Genomic DNA, 6000 nt, shown 5'->3' with positions numbered 1-6000 from the left:
GAAACGAGAGCACTGAGATTGCAGAGGGAGGCGAGGACTCCGTGTCTATGTGGTGGACTCTGTCTCGTGGGCGATGGAGAGCCCTGGGCTGTCTCCAGTCAAAGGGGGAGGATTGGTCGGGTCTGCACTGTAGACAGCGGCGTGGAGGTGGCTCAAGACTGAGGACGGGGAAGCCAGTTTTGAGGCCACTGACATTTTCCAAAGGAGAGATGGGTGAGAGCTTGAACTCAGATACAGGGTTTTACACGGTGCAGACGTGTGCACGCACGCGTGCATGTTTCCAATCAAATCGAAGCTTTTCCTCTAGTTCTCTACAGAGAAGTCTATTTGAGCTTGGCAGGCGCAAAGGTAGAATTGTGCAAGAAGAACTGATTTCTCTCTTTTAAATCTTTTTAATATCGGGAGATTTTGAGGGAGATTTCCTGCTACGCATGCCTCCTACGTCAGATGTCAGCAACACACATTTTGTGTCTCTTGTATTTTTGTTTTTGGAGACATTCGTAAGGAAATAATTCTTCCTAATTCTTTTGGGGGTTTATATGCTGCTTGTCTCTTCTCGGAGATAGTTTCCGTTATCTACTTTACTGGCGAGACGCTAGTCTGCGGCATGAACAAGCGTATTAGCTCATCTTTTCCACCTTTAGCGATTCCCTTCTCTAGTCTGTTCTAGAAGAAACTCCCAAGCAGAAAACTTGATGAAGAGATTTCATCTCCTCTCCATAACCCCAGATTGGCTGATGTGTTTTCTCACATCTTGTTCCTTGAAAACAGGAGGCTGAAAGTTCCGCTCATCCATTCTAGAACAGTGGCCGGTGCCTGCTCTCGCCCCGGCTCTGAGAGGCCCTGACGGTGCCCTGGACTCGGGATGGGGTGTGGACTCAGAATCTTCTTACCTGAGGTCATCTATCTGAACTCTCATGTTTCAAAGGAATGCTGATTTCCCAAAGGGCAACTGTCCCCCAAAGGGGACGAGTCAATAACGAGGCATGTGCCAAGCCGGGTTGTTTCCAGCTGGAGGCTGGGAAGCTGCCCGCTGCTGGAGGACCCAGATTCTAGGTCTGCATGACCCACGTTTGAGGAGTATGGCTTTGGGCAAATTATTTCACTTCAAGTAGACCAATTTTCTCATCATAAAAACAAGGTTATAGACTCTACCATTTTGCTCTTCTAGGTTGCATGACATCGGGGAGGGGGATATTTTGGACCCTGAAAAGTGCATTTTGAAATTAATGGTCTAGGATTTGAATTTCCTCCTGGACATGAACCAAAGCACCTCTGAAGCAGCTTTGATGATAATAAAGGAGTTGGAAGAAGGAGGGAGCAGGCAAAATACTCCATCAGCAATGTGAGAGCACGTAATGATGTCCTGATGATCCATTCTAGCAAGATTTGGGGCAAATGTTGACGGGCTTCCTTTTGCTCTCTTCCTTTGCAAGGTTTTACAAACTCATTTCCACATGGGCTGAGGCAGAAATCCCCTGGGAAGTGGAAGCTGAAACTCAGCATCATTGCAAGGGAGGACCAGCCTTGGTCGCACCACCTAGGCTGGGTGCTCCGCTGTGCCTGTCACTCCCTGATGGTAGCTGGGTAAGTCTCTTCACTGATCTGGGCCTCAGTCGGGCATGGGTGTCATGCATCTATCGGTCAGGGTACTATTATGATTGTGTATTAGGATGTATGATAGCATTTAAAATGGATTCTGCCTGTCCTCAAATGTGTGGTCAATAATACCTTCTAGGGCCTGAAGAGCCTCATAACATGAATAACCGGCTTCCTGTCCTCTCAACGACAGGACTCAGGAGTTGTGCTGAGTGCTCCCACAGTGGCACGGGGATGGCATGTGCCACAGAGGCTGCTAGGGGGCCCAGCTTGCCCACCATGCAGGAATGTGGCAGGTGCACACACGCGCCATTTTCCTTCTGTCCCCATTGTAAAGTAGCAGACTGTTAGCCGGAACCTACCGAGGGGATGAGCATTACTCAGAGGGTGGGTCCGGTTCCCATTTTAGACCCGAAGTAAACTCTCCAGGCTCTGTTGTAGTTGGCTAATAGCAATTCCCAAACCACAGGCTCCAGAGATATGAGCCAGTGTTCCAGGAGAAGCCACCCACGGGAGAGGGGAGGACAGAGGGAGAAAGCCTGGCCCAGGGTCCTGTGTGTTGGGACTGATTGCTTCAAATGGAAGGTTACTGAGCCTTCCAGTTCAGGGCACATTGGTAAGACTCGTGCAAAACCCAGTCCACATCCACAGATGCACACATGGCAGGGAGTCAGACTTGCCCTCTCCAAAGTCAACATCAAGAGAACCATGGGAATCGTGGGGTCCCTTGGAAGTTCTTCATTCTGTTTTTTCTTTCCCCCAAGCTCAGAAAGACCAGCACACCACTTAGGAGGCTTGGTTTGGATGGCTCTCCAAACCCCTGGTCAGATTGCTATCTTTCAACTAAAACACAGGGTTAGTTGAATTTTCGACCAGACTTCATTACAAACAATTATCTTGGCATGTTATCTTACTATTTCCTTTGGAGGGTTTTTCCATGTTAAAAAAATTTACCGGGTCCTCTGAATGACTAGATTGAGAAATGAAACCTCAAATTGGTCAGGAAGTATGAAGATTGGAGAATTCCTGAATGTCATCTACCCTGCGGAAGTCGTCATGCCCCTGTAAGTGCAAAGAGAGACAGCATCCTGAGAGTGCAGCTGGGAGGCCTTTGGCAACTTGCAAAATCTGAGAGGGTCTACTTTGAAAAATCACCTGTTTAATCCCTTGCCTTACGGGGAGGTTGTATATGAATGTTCAGACCCTTTATCCTTGAACACACACACACACACACACACACACACACACACACACTGCACATTTGTATGCAATATTGCATCCCCCCACCCATAACTCACAGCAATTAGGAGTTGAATTCCCCAGTTTTCTGGGCTGATCCTAGAGACCTAGCAAAAGGGACTCTTGAGAAGGAGAAAGAAATTCCACACTGGTGAGGTTAGGGCTGCAGTCCTTAACAGCGAGGTGGTTTCTTGGAGACAGCCTGCTCGAGAGAGGGAAAGGTCCTGTTGTCGTCGTCGTTAGAAGCCTTGAAGGCTAAAGCCACACTCGGTTGGGGCTGGGCTTTGGGTAGTGGTGGGTTTTACCTCGTGAGCACCCCATCTGCCCTCTGACCCCCACAGCCCAGGGCTTCTCCTTGCGCTGTCCTCCACCCACCTCTGCAAACCTTCCATCTACTTCAAAGTCCCCTGGGAAAGCCAAGTTGCCAATTAAGCCTCTTTGAGGCCGGTTCTCATTCCTTCCCCACTAATTGAAATGTTACTCCTTTTACTAAACCCATAAACCACCCAAACACAACGGTCTTCCTCATTTGCATTGTAACAATGTCCCTAATGTGCTTCCAAGAGCTTTACAGAGAGGCAACCTTTTCTCCCCTCCCCTATGAACTGTCAAAAGCAATCCCCAGGCAAAGGCCTTCATTTCCATCCCTATACAGCTGCTCATTAGCTAAGGTGGAAGAAATTCCTTTTATTCTGGATTCATTTCCCAGGATGATAATGTCTTTTTTGTCTCAGGTCACTGTTCCCAAACTAGGCCTTAATTGCTGAGAGTAATTGAGTTAATACATATTTACAGCCCAGTAAGGGTAAAGAAGGTCTCCTGTAGTTTTATTTGAGACATTTTATTTAACCTGCAATAAAATCGTTAACAAGTTGTTCGGTGTTAATTCTGTCTGCCCTTTATCTTGTCTCTCTTCCTTGGGAAAGTTGGCGGAAAGCAGATGGCTTTGGCGTCGGATGGGTTCTCAGGCTCGATAGACTGGGGAGCCCAGTCCTCACTTCCTCACCTCCAGATTCTCTTCCATTCAGAGAGGAGGGCCTCTACTTGGTGAAAGCAGATAGCCTGGGGCCACGCCGTGCTGCTCTGCCAGGCACCCAGCCAAGGAGGGCAGGCGGGACGGCGAAACCCCATCAGAGCCATAGGGCCGGCAGGGCTCCCGAATCAGCTCGCAGCAGTAACTTGAACCCAAAGTGGCCCACAGGCTGGGCACTGAGCCCACGTGTCAGGCCATGCGACAGCCTGGCCTCTGGAGCCTGCCCAGAAAAAGGGTCTGGAACCAGGGCAGGAGGAGGGATCAAGGGCTAAGGGCGATGCCAGGGAAAGCCAGGGGGTTTCCAAGCTTCGCCCTGGGAGGCCCCATGGCTGGTCTGTGGCACAGCCTTGTCGCATTCCCTCTCTTTCCCATAATCAGCGGGAGAGATATGGAGGCCCTCTTCACTGTGGGGTTCCAGGCCTCTTTACCCCATCGGAGGGAAATTGGCTTACCAAAATGAAATGGGCTTGGGTCAACCTGCCTGTCTGCCCCCAGAATCCTGCTCCCAGGTCCCAGAAACTTCCTTCTCCTCTCTTCTGTTTTGCCTGGGCCTCTGGCTACTTTTCTTTCTGATCTATCCAGAAGGATCAGGGCCTGAGGAATGGACCAGACTGTGGCAGGACTAGCAGGCAATTCCCTAGAATCCATGTTTTGTTGTACGGTCCTTGGGCACATATCTTGACTACATTTTCCAGCTCCATTTTGACATGGATCAGGGGGCAGTGACAAGGGCTCTCTCCATGCTCTTTGCCCCGTCTGGCTGCCCGGAGGGGATTTTTGAAGCCAAATGTTGAAAATGGCAGAGACCCAGTCAGCTCAAAAATGTAAGTGATGGGTGGATAGCCGTCCTACTCATCCTCTGTATGAACATGAGACGAATGTCCATGTGACACAGCCTAATGTGTACAGCACTAGAGTTGTGGAGCTGTTGACTTCTAGAATGTTCAACCACCAGTGCCTCTCCCACTCATCTCTTAAGACTCAGCTCAGAATTTTGCCCCTCTGTGGAGTCTTCCCACGGGCAGAGGAAACACAAGTGTAGCCTCTTCTAGTCCTTAATCCATGGGCTCCAAGCAAAGCTACCCTTGCCTACCTCTAGGCAGATCGAGCCAAGCAGGAATTTGGCACATGGCCAACTGAATGTAATTTAGAAACTCAGCTTGACGGCCAAAAGTCTCCAAGCCAAAGGTAGCTCCTCGGAGTCTCTGATTTCATAATTCTTTGTTTCTGAAATCGGGCTCAAAGCCCTGGATGAGGAGAATGAGTACTAAGCTGATTTCTCTGGCAACTCAGCACATCGGAAATAGATGGGCCCTTTAAGAAACCATGGGTTCCGGCTCCTTTTCCTGACAGATGAGGAGCCTGATGCTCCAAGTGGAAGAGATAGAATCAGGGCTCGGCCTCTGGACTCTCATCTCAGTGCTCCTTAAGTGTCTTATTTAAGCAAGGCAGATGATGTGTGCTGTTGGCAAGGCTCCCTCTGCCTTCCTGGTGAGTGCTCTGGATTATTCGTCCTTTTTAGTTCATCAAGATGTGCTTTCTTTATTCCATTCTGTTCCAGTCTTCTCTTCCCTGAGCACTGGACATCAAAGTTCTTGGTGCTGGCTCCAGCGTGAGCATGCTGGGAAGCACCCGCATTTCCAAGGTTAACTGTTCAACAACCGTCTGGCCTGTGCAAGGCAAGAGAATCTTTTTTCCTCTGCTCTGTAGCAAGGAGTTGGCACAGACAGAAAATGCATCACCAACCCTGTTTCTTTGTGGTGTCGTTCCCGTCGTGGGATAAAAGAATCCATGGGGAGGAATTCCATCCCCATTTTACAGAGGAGGGAACTGAGGCTCAGAGAGGTTTGGTGATTAGCCCAAGGCTCTATGAGATGGGATGCCTTCCTTCCAATTCTGCCCCCTGCAGAGTCACTCAGCAGAGTGAGAAGCTTCTCTTTTTCTCTAAGTCACAAAAGACAGTGACACGAGAGTGTAGTTTGGGGATATATTTCAGAATGTTAAGCTCAACCACAATTTCTCTTTTTATTTTCCAAGGCATAGGTTTCTCTTCCAGGGTTAATTTTTTAGAGTCGAAGGGCCATGCTGGTCCAAACTGGACGACGGACGTAACTGAGGGGTTGATGCAG

The sequence above is a fragment of the Ursus arctos genome, unplaced genomic scaffold (genome assembly GCF_023065955.2).
Source record: "Ursus arctos isolate Adak ecotype North America unplaced genomic scaffold, UrsArc2.0 scaffold_4, whole genome shotgun sequence".
NCBI classification, from domain to species: Eukaryota; Metazoa; Chordata; class Mammalia; order Carnivora; family Ursidae; genus Ursus; species Ursus arctos.
The sequence above is the reverse complement of the archived record's forward strand: the minus strand, read 5'-3'. Positions refer to the sequence as shown.